Consider the following 10,508-nt stretch of genomic DNA (forward strand, 5'->3'; position numbering starts at 1 on the left):
TGAGAAAATATGTTCACGTCTTTTATAAAATGTTTCATGTTTTCCTTTTTATCCTGGCTGCCAAGAAGCTCAGATCCAAACCATATGATACCAATACTTATAAAGACATCCAAATCAGACAGGAAGAACTAAAACTGTCTCTGTTTGCAGGCCATATGATCTATAATATAGAAAATCCTAAAGACTCCCTAAAAAAACTGTTAGAACTAATCAATGAATTCAGTAAAATTTCAGGATCCAAAATCAACATATAGAACGTTTCGGTACACTAATAAGGAAACATTTGAAAAAGAAAGAAAACAACTGCATTCACAATAGCATCAAAAACAACAAAATACTTAGGACTAAATTGAACCAAGGAGGTGAAATATCTGTACCTGAAAACTGCAAGACCCTGGTGAAAGCAATTGAGGGCATGAACAAGTAGAAAGGTCTCTTGTGTTTATGGATCAAAAGAATTAATATTGCTAAAATGTCCATATTACTTAGAGCCATCTATAGCTATAATGCAGTCCCTATCAAAATTCCAATGACATTTTTTTCACAGAAATAGAAAACACAATCTTAAAATTTGTGTGGAATCACAGAAGATCGCAAATAGCCGAAGTAATCCTGAGAAAGAACAAAGCTGGAGGCATCATGCTTCCTGATTTCAAACTATACCATAAATCTATAAAACAATATGGTACCAGGGGCATCTGGGTGGCTCAGTCCGTTAAGCAGCCGACTCTTGATTTCGGTTCAGATTATGATCTCAGGGTCATGAGATCAAGCCATGTGTTGGGCTCCATGTTGAGCATGGAGCCCTCTTACGATTCTCTTTGTCTCTCTCCCACTGCCCTTCCCCTCCCCATCCCTCTCTAAAAAAAAAAAAAAAAAAAAAAAAAAAAAAAAGCCTAGCATGGTACTGGCATAAAAATAGACACAAACACTAGTGGAACAGAATAGAGAGACCAGAAATAAACCTCTGCATATACAGTCAACTAATATTTGACATAGGAGCCACGAATACTCAATGGGGAAAGGGTAGTCTTTTTAAACAGTGCTGGGAAACCGGTAACCTCATGCAGAAGAGTGAAACTGAACCCCTATCTTACACCACTGGCAAACATGAACTCCAGATGCATGAAACACTTAAACACAGGAACTGAAATGGTAAAACTCTCCAGAGAAAATGTAGGGGGAAGCTGCCTCGCTACTCGTCTTGGCCATGATTTTTTGGATATGACACCAAGAGAACAAGCAAAAAATGCAAAAATCAGCAAGTGGGACCACAACTAACTAAAAAGTTTCCGTACGGCACAGGAAGCCATCAAGACAATGAAAAGGCAACCGTGGAATGGGAAAAAATACTTGCAAATCACGTATCTGATAAGGGGTTATTATCCAAAATATATAAAGAACTCACACAAGTTAATAGCAAATAAACAATCTGATTACAAAGTGGGCAGAGGATCTGAAAAGAAATTTTTCCGAAGAAGACATACACATGACTAACAGGTACATGGAAAGAAGTCACAGTGTATTGACCCTTTGGAAGCATCCGGCTGGGGAAGTGTATTAGTTTGCTGGGACTGCTATAACAAAATACCCCAGACTGCAGGGGAGGAGAGTGGGGGGCTTAAACAACAGAAATGTGCTCTCTCACAGTTCTAGAGGCGGGAATTCAAAGGTCAAGGTGTCTGCGGGTTTGGTTCCTTCTGAAGCCTCTCTCCCTGGCTTGCCGAGGTCCATCTTCTTGCTGTGTCGTCACGTGGCCTTCCTCTGTGCACGTGAATCTCTGTGTGTCCAAATGCCCTGTTCTCATAAGGACACCACTCACGTTATGGTAGGATTCACCCTAACGACCTCATTTTAACTTAATCACCTCTCTAAAAGTCCTATCTCCAAATATGGTCACAGCCTCTGGTACTGGGGGCTGGGGCTTCAACATATGATTTTTTGGGGGACACAATTCAGCCCATAACAGAGAGGGTGAGCTTCTCCCTTTCTCTTCTTTACTGCATCGACTCCTCCTCCCCATCTTGCTAACTGCAGCTCCTGGCCGCCCCAGGGTAGGTGCGCTGAGCAAGCGGAGGCAGGGAGAGTGGGAAAGCTCTCACTCACCTGCTTCTGGGGGCATTTTCTTTGCTGCTTCTCAGAGGCCGCCCCCACCCATCACCGCAGAGTGCTCGTTGCGTTCCCTCAACTGGGTGAATACACCCCCTCCGGGCTCACCAGTGTCCTCCCTCTTCAGGCACAAGGAATCTGCGAGACCGCCACTTCTTCCTGCTAGAATCCATTCCCTCCACACATACCTGCCCTTGACTGTTGAGAAGAGCATGCTTCTGGGATACAAACTCAAGGTGCTGGCAGCAGGAGCGGGGCTCGGACAGGAGCCAGGCGCAGATGGAATCCAGGTGCAGGTGAGAGCGGAGCACAGATGGTGGTGGGTGCAGGTGTAGACGGGTCTGGGCCAGGTGCATCTGAGAGCAGGTGGTTGGAGATACAGAAGATAGGCAGTTAAAGGCGGTAGGTGCACCGCCTGACATTAAAGACTGCTTATGCGTCGGTAGGACAGAGTCGCTTCGCAGAGAAACTTCTCTTCCTTTCCAACCAGGAGGCACGAGTGTGGAGCCCACAAGCCTAACGACAACGGCTAACATTTAACGAGTGTGTTCTGGGTGCCAATCACTGTGTGAGGTGCTTTACACGCACACGCTAACTCATTGAACCCTCCCAACTTGGCAATATTCTCTCACGATCCCATCTGACAGAGGAGGGAGCCGAAGCCCAGAGAGATTATGTAATATGCCCTGGGTCCCACAGGGAGGAAGCCCTGGAGCTGGAGTTAAACCCAGCAGTTTGCTTCCAGAGCCCATGCCATCAACGACCCGGACTCTGCCCCCTCCCAAAGGACAAGCTGTCCAAGGGAAATAGTCACTCACCACCGCAGCTCTGCAGCCATCTCCTCCAGGAGGAGACCGGGGGGGGGGGGGCAGGAGAGCATGGTGGGAGCTGGGCACTTCTGTCATAGGAGCCGCGGGGTGGGACTTGGCCCTTCTCTTCTGCTTCCGGTGACAGTCGGTGAGTGGCTGCGAGAGACTGTCCCTTACATCCTGCCTTCCTTCCACACTCAGCACAGACTAGGTGCTCACAGATCTTTGTTCAACTGAAACTTGACTTCAATTGGCAACTGTACACAAGGGCCCCCAAACTGTACGTCTGGGCCCTCAAATCAATGAAGCCAGGACGGGGGTGGGGTGTAGGGTGATTGTCATGCACGGCCCGGCTGAGGAGCACGGCCCCAGTCCCCCCATTACATTCCCGCTCAAAGCCATGACCCAAGATCATTTCTTCCTCTCCTCAAGCAAGGGAAATCAGAGGTACTTCGCCACAAACGATTTTAGAGGCCCTTAACTTTCCCCGGGCCCATTTTACCCAGACTGGCCCTGGCTGGGATGTTCGGGGGGGCAGGCAGATCCTCAGACCCCTGAGTGGTCTGGCGGGCTGAGGGAGAGGCGTGGCACCAACTCGGGGGAACTTCCCGGCCATCTGGCCCATTCATCTCCCGCACACCCACGTCAGCTGAGTGAGGCCCGCGGCCCTGCCGAGGAACTGGAGCGAAGCCCTCATCCGTCAAGTGCTCCGGGCGGGGACAGGGCCCCGTGCACGGGTGGAAGCGGGTCGAGAATTTATCATTCTGTTCCGGGCAGTGTTAGCAGCTGGCAGATGGGAGCCCTCTCACAGAGCTCATCTCTTCTAAGTAATGGAAAATGAGAAATTTTCCTCCACAGGAACAGTGGGAGTTATAAGGCACTATGATTTCAGTTCTGGGCTCTCTCCAGCCCGGAGACAAGCTCCCCTCGCACAGACAGCTGCTTGTCAAGGGCAAGGACAGAAGTGACACAGCAGGAAGCGTCCTAGGCTTGCAGACCGAGAGAATGGGGTGCGAAGGCCGGTGCTGCCCTACCCTCTCTCCCTGCAGCCGTGGCCGGGCCTCCCGTCTCGTGGCCTTGTTCTTCCAGTCTCTACAAGGAGCAGATCGGAACCCTGAGCCCCGAGACTCTCCCGGCTCTAAGGCGCTGGGATTTCTGCCTTCCCATGGGAAGGACCTTTCCGCTCCTACGCACTCATTCTGGAACAAGCAGCAAGCTTCACGGGTAGTTCTTATTCTTGAGAAACTTACCCTGTGAACATGGACAAAAATGTTCTCTGGAGAATATGAGCTCTGTTTAGCATCTTTCGCTGCCAGACACATGACCCTGAAGGCAAGGGTGCGGCTCCACTGGGCCTTCCCCAGGGCGATGAGTTCTGGGCCCCAGCTGGAATGGAAGGTTCTGGGATTCTAGCTCGAACACCGTTCTTACTCAGAAACCTCATGAGCACAGACGTGGCAAAACCCCACGCCCAACATTTTAAAGTAGAGCGCTCAAAAACACACAACACTTGATGGATTCTTTTTTAATTGAGCAAGAATGAAAATACAATCAGAATAATTATCCCAAATACGTAGTGCTTTTTTGTTTTCAGAAGAGTTGTAGAGATAGTCCAGAGCTCCCCTACTCCCTTCACCCAGCTTCCCGCGTGTTCATGTTGTTCTTAACTAGGGTACATTCATCAAAACTCCCTTAATGTTGGCACACGCTATTGACTAATTTATAGGCTTTATTTGGATTTCATTAATGTCTTTCCTCTATGCCAACATCCAGTCTAGGAGACCACCTCATTATGGCTCCTCAGTGTCCTACCATGTGGGACAGCTTTTCAGTGTCTGCTAATCTGAATCGGGGGTTCTCGGCCCCGATCGTTCACTAGAATCACCTGGGAAGCCTTTGAAGGGCACCAGGCCAGAGCCACGCACCAATTACATCAGAATTGCTGGGGCGGACAGAATTAGCATCATTTTCTCTAAAGCTCCAGGTCATTCTGATATTCGGCCAGCCAGCATTGAGATATACTGCTCTTAAAATATCAGAATTCCTACTCGTCCAGCCAAAGTTCTTCCTGGTATGGGCAAATGACTCCTTCTAAATTAATTTTTAATGACACATGAATATTTAAATACATTTCTTACACGGTGCTTACTAGTGCTTTATAACTATTTAATCAAATCAGAAGATTACAGATAAAGGTTAAGTCCCTTTTAATTACCCTCCATTATATCCCTTCCCTTCTCTAGAGACACAGACACTCAGCCTTATGACTTTGCAATTGCACATCACAGATTTGTTTCTACGACTTGTCACGGGAACGTTCGAAAATGAAATGGTGTTGTGTGTTTCTGTTCCTGATGGGATCGCATATGTAACATCCTGCAATGTGTGTTTTCACTTGCTATTATTTCTAAGTTTTGGCTCCTGCAGCCTCCACTGCCACGAGCACCCTTAGGTGCAGGGGTGGTGGGTGGTGGAGCGCGGGGCGTGGTGTAGCATCTGTGTAACTAAACGTGGCGCCATCTGGTCTCCTGCACGTGCCTGTGTGAGAGGAAGAATATCTAGGATGGAAGTGTGAGACCTCAAAGGGCGTGGGGTTGTGTGTTTTCTGTTGTTGATATTATCTTATTCTCATCCTCACCAGCTTTCCTGGTTGAGTCTCAATGTCTTCTGCCAGAAGCAGTGAACGAGAGCGCCAATTTTCCCTGCATCTTTGCCAGCACTAGATTCATTAAACTTCTTATGTTTGCCAACAAAGAGATGATAAATATCGTATCATTCAATTGGCATTCAAGTAACTATTTATTAAAAACTGTTTTATTAACAAATATAATTATTTTTAAAAATATCAAAGAAAACTAGTTTAATAAAACACCAGAGCTGAAAGAGACTTCAGGGATCATATAGTCCAACCTCTTTGTTTAAAGAATCTTTTTATTGTATGTAAATAATACATGGACACATTATTGTGGTAAAAATCGAAAACAAATTGTAATATGTTGAATAAAAAACAGAAGTCCACTTTTGTGTCCTCTCTGACCCCCTTACTAAGATGTTAATGGGGGTATTTCATGATGGGTCATTTACTGCCTAAGTAGATGCGTATGTAAATGCCTATAAAATAAAGTGGGTGGTGATGGCATTTGACATAAAACGGATACAGCTCTCTGTGTTTTCTCATGACTGTAATTTGCTTTAACAACATGTCTTAGAAATTTTTCCATATCATACACAGAAAACAACTCCATTTTTAATGGCTGCATAATATTCTATGGGATGTATTTGTTATTTATTGTCGTGCAACAAGTTAACCTCAAAATTTAGCAACAAACACTTATCATCTCACATGGTTTCTGAGATCAAGAAGGTGGAAACAGGGGCGCCTGGGTGGCACAGCGGTTAAGCGTCTGCCTTCGGCTCAGGGCGTGATCCCGGCGTTGTGGGATCGAGCCCCACATCAGGCTCCTCCGCTAGGAGCCTGCTTCTTCCTCTCCCACTCCCCCTGCTTGTGTTCCCTCTCTCGCTGGCTGTCTCTATCTCTGTCAAATAAATAAAATCTTTAAAGAAAAAAAAAGAAGGTGGAAACAGTGCATGCTAGTGATTCGGATCCGACGCTCTCAGGAGGCTGTCACTGAGCTTGAGGCCAGGGCTGTAATGAACGGAAGATTGACTGGGGTTGGAAGACTGGCATCAAAGGCGGTATGCTTACAGGACTGTTGGCAAGAAGACCCGGTTCTTCTCTGCATGGGGCTCTCTGCAAGGCTGCTCGCAACAGGGCAGCCTCCCCAGTGAGGAGCAAGATGAGAGAGAAATCCTTACGAGGGGCATGGCACTACTTCCGCCACGTGCTATGAACTGTTGGCAGCACAGACCAACCCTGGTTCACTGCAGGAAAGGACGACCCCCGGGGGAATGCCCGGAGGCGGGATTCTTTGCCGGCCACTTTGGAGGCTGACAGTCACATGGTGACCACGGGTGGTCCTCATGTCCCACAATCTCATGCAGTCTTGCCATGATGTTCAAGCCCTCGGACACATGTCGCAAGGCGCACACACTTCTCTCCTGGCCCTAGAAGGAGAATTGCTGCAATTCCTTCACTTCCCAATGGGGACATGGAAACCAGAGAAAAGTGACTCCTCCAAGGTCACACTGCTAATCACCGGCAAGCCTCAGATTACAACTTCAGTCACCTGACTTCTAGTCCATTCTTTCTCCAGAGCTATTCTGTGGGCAAGGTAAATATGAGCTGAGATTTCAACTAGTAACCTGAGATAAAGCCTGACTGATCATTGCCAGCAGCCAGTTCCCAGAATACCAACAAAATACGCAACGGCTCATCTCGCTTTAGAATTGCTAAATATAGGCCGCTGTGCTCCAAGGCTGGGTCAGCCGGTGGGAACCCTGGCCGGCCTTGGTCAACAAGAACCTGGTGAGAACAGGGAATCATTTCCTTGCCATAATTAGCAGAAACACTGGAGTCAGACAGACCCGTGTTTGAATCCTGGATCTGGCTCTGTGACTGTGGGTGAGCCGCAGAATTCTTCTGACCCTGTTTCTTCATCTGTAAAATGGGAACGTGCAGAGTACCCACTGTGCAGGTTGTTCCGAGGATCACATAATGACCGACGTGGTGTGCTAGCCCAGGCTCTGGCCTGCTCTGTAAATGGGGTTCCTAGTCTCTGTGCTCCTCCTGGCTGACCCACTTCCGTTATCCATCAAGCTTCCCGAATGAATAAATTTCATTTTCTAAAAATACGCGGTGCCTGCAGAGCCCACTGTACCCCGTTTCCCACTCCTGATGCTCTGCTGTCTATAGTGACCATTATGTTGTGACCTGTGTTTTCTGTTGCAAACCATCCAGATTTTTGACAAACAGGACAAGGTGTGGGCATGAGGCCCATATGGAGCCCACGGAGGGCTGCCCTCTAGCCAGCGTACGACGCTCTTCCTGCCCCTCGTGTGGGTGTTAGATGCACAGGCCGTTGTCCCAGCAGGCACGGCCTGGGTCCTCCTCGCCTCTGGGACTCTAGCGCTGGCACAGTGCCCAGCACCTCAGAATTTCCTGGAATGAACGAATGAACGAATGGATGAATGAATGAAGAGAGAGCAATTCAACCAAATCAAGTGAAATGAGGTTCATCGCTAAGGACATCAGAAAATGGCCTGGATTCTGACCGGAAGGGTAAAAGGACTGGGGGATATGGAATACCTTTGTGTCCTCAGACGTCCAACAGCAGGAAGGATGGGTTGAGGGAAGGGGTGAGTGTGGAGTTAGTTTTCTGTGTGGTGAGTGTAAGGAGCCCTTGGCACACGCAGAGTAGACGTTAGCTACGAGGTCGAGTTTGGGAGGGAGAGACCCGTGACTGCTGAGCAGCCGAGAGCAAGTGGGCTTCTGCCCCCGGGCCGCCGGATTTCCCTGGGCTTGAGCAGAGCGTCTCTGGGACCTCGACCGTTCTTGGCGATCTAAAGGCCACACAAAGTTGCTGGCCAGAGCCAGACGGGGACGGAGACGTAAAGGGGAAGTGACAGATGTCCCAGGCAAGTGATTCCCCAAGACAAAGCCAGCAGGGGACGGGCATCCTCTCCTCTCAGGATTCTGAAGGTCAAAAGACATTCATTCCCACAGGGAATGCTGAGTTCGGTTCCCCCGAATACAGCCTCCTCAGCCCTGAGGAAAACCCGATCCCTGGAGGGAGGCAGGCTCGCTGGCCCATTTCCCCCTCTGCTTGGGCCAGGCCCTCCAGCTGCTCTTGCTGGTCCGGAGGGAGGGCCCCCCCTGGAGGGTGAGAAGGGCAGTGCTGGGGTCCAGCGGGGCTGAGAGGCCGCTCCCAGCAAGGCTCCGCCTCGGGCGCACCAGGCACTAACCATGACCCGCAAGGGCACGGCCAGGCCGACGCTTACACAGCACATTCTCATTCCAAACCGCTTCGCTGGTCTTCCTCAGGAAGCTTCCTGTTGGAGGATAAATGTGCTGCCTGATCAAACAGATTTATATTTATTTACTTTCCTTTCCTCCCAAGCTTGAGCCAGCGCGGACAGGTCAAAGAGCAGGATTCCAAGCAGCCAAGATGGTCCCTGGAGAAGTCTGGAATTTCCCTGTAGACACAGTGTGGCAGAAAAAAGGCAGGGTCACCTGGGAGCCAGGGAAGGGGGTAGCCAGCACCCCGGGACCCTTTAGCAAGTGGGGGGCCTCTCAGGGTGGGTAGGGGCCTCCAGCTTCTTTGGGAACCTGACCATCGTTAGTTCCCGAGTCTCTGTTTTCGAGAAGCTGGAGCGTCTGATGTCCCAGGAACATGAGCCAATCCTAGAGACACTTAGAACCCAAATCCACTTTCCTTCAAAACAGTGCCCAGGCTGGAGTAAGGAAAGGCGACCTGTGCGGGGTCAGTCGGCAATTTAGCTGCACTGCAGCTGGGCCTTTAGAACTGACTACAGGGCTCTTGTGGAACCTCTCACAGACGTTCTACAAAGTTCCTGCCAAGCCCTCATCAGATGCGGCCAGGACACCGGGGCTTCCACAGAAATGCACGTGCTGGGCAACGGAAGACCATTCCAAAACTCAAACTCACAAAATAATTCATTTTACCAATTTAGTTGTAAAACTTCCTAAAAACACTGCACTCGGCTCGTAAGAAGCCAACACGTTGCACATCCCTCGATCCTGCAGCGCCACCAGACGCGGCCTGGGAGAGTCACGTCAGGCCTGCTAGGGACGGTGGGGCAGGTTTCCCCATGCTAACGGCCCCCGAGGGTCGTGCTTTCCAGTTCCTACTGCCATTAGCTTTTTATCATTTTGCGACCTGCCCCTTTGTCAGCCTGTCACCATGTCACCCCACAGCCATTTCCCCACCGCTTCCAGAAGAGAAGCAGGAATGTGGGACATGGGTGGGCGGCTGAGGGCGCAGGGAAGAAGGTGAGGGCTGTGGTTCCGCCCTGGCCTCTACACCCGGTGCGTGTAACTTCTCTACCACTCACCCTGGCTTCTCATCTGAAACACCGGAGATTAGAAAAGAAAATTCTGCCAGGCTCTAAGACTTTGTAACTCCCATGGAATGCTCTAGAATGATCTCAAACTCAGCAGCACATCAACTCAAAAAATGACACTGTGCGCATCTGTTTAGCTGCCTTCCTCTTGGTAGAACAAGCCACTTGGAAGGGCGGGGACCGTGCTGGATGCACGTTCCAGGGCCCGGCAGGTGGCTGGCCTGCGGTCCCACGGGGGTGGGCACACCATGGACCCTGCACTGAGACCAGATTCTCTCCAGTTGTGAGCCTCTCATCTGTCTCCACAGCTGGGACACACGTTCCCCAGGAGTGAGCGATAGAACTTTCCTTCATGGGATCTCCAGGCAGGGCTGATGGTCAGGCGAGAGGCCCTGGGACCCCAGGCCAGTTGTTAAAGTGTTGAAATACTTCTGTGCAGTTGCTGCCTGGGCCCCGGAGAGCCCCACCCCAGATTCCCAGCATCTCCTCCAGGACACCCCCCCACCCCCCTGCTGCTGAACAGCGATGCCTGGCCTGGCAGGGCCTCCAGGGCTCTGCTCCAGCTCCAGCTTTCTGACTGGTCGTTACATCTCCAAATGACGGACCAGC

General features: G+C 50.0%; 1 long non-coding RNA gene across 2 annotated transcripts; it reads right to left on the reverse strand.

Annotated features, from left to right (window-relative positions):
* Positions 1-902: 902 nt before the first annotated feature.
* LOC148110227 (uncharacterized) lies at positions 903-2,967 on the reverse strand. 2 transcript variants are annotated; one of them, XR_015724098.1, is made up of 3 exons: positions 2,928-2,967; positions 2,298-2,465; positions 903-1,797 (listed from the first exon to the last, which is right to left on the reverse strand). It is a non-coding gene; the product is annotated as an uncharacterized LOC148110227 (long non-coding RNA). The 2 variants fall into 2 exon arrangements; XR_015724097.1 differs by having other exon boundaries at positions 2,107-2,465.
* Between the last annotated feature and the right edge of the window lie 7,541 nt (positions 2,968-10,508).

Source organism: Ursus americanus, chromosome 4, assembly GCF_024610735.1.
Source record: "Ursus americanus isolate L20-20 chromosome 4, mUrsAme1.1.p, whole genome shotgun sequence".
Lineage (NCBI taxonomy): Eukaryota > Metazoa > Chordata > Mammalia > Carnivora > Ursidae > Ursus > Ursus americanus.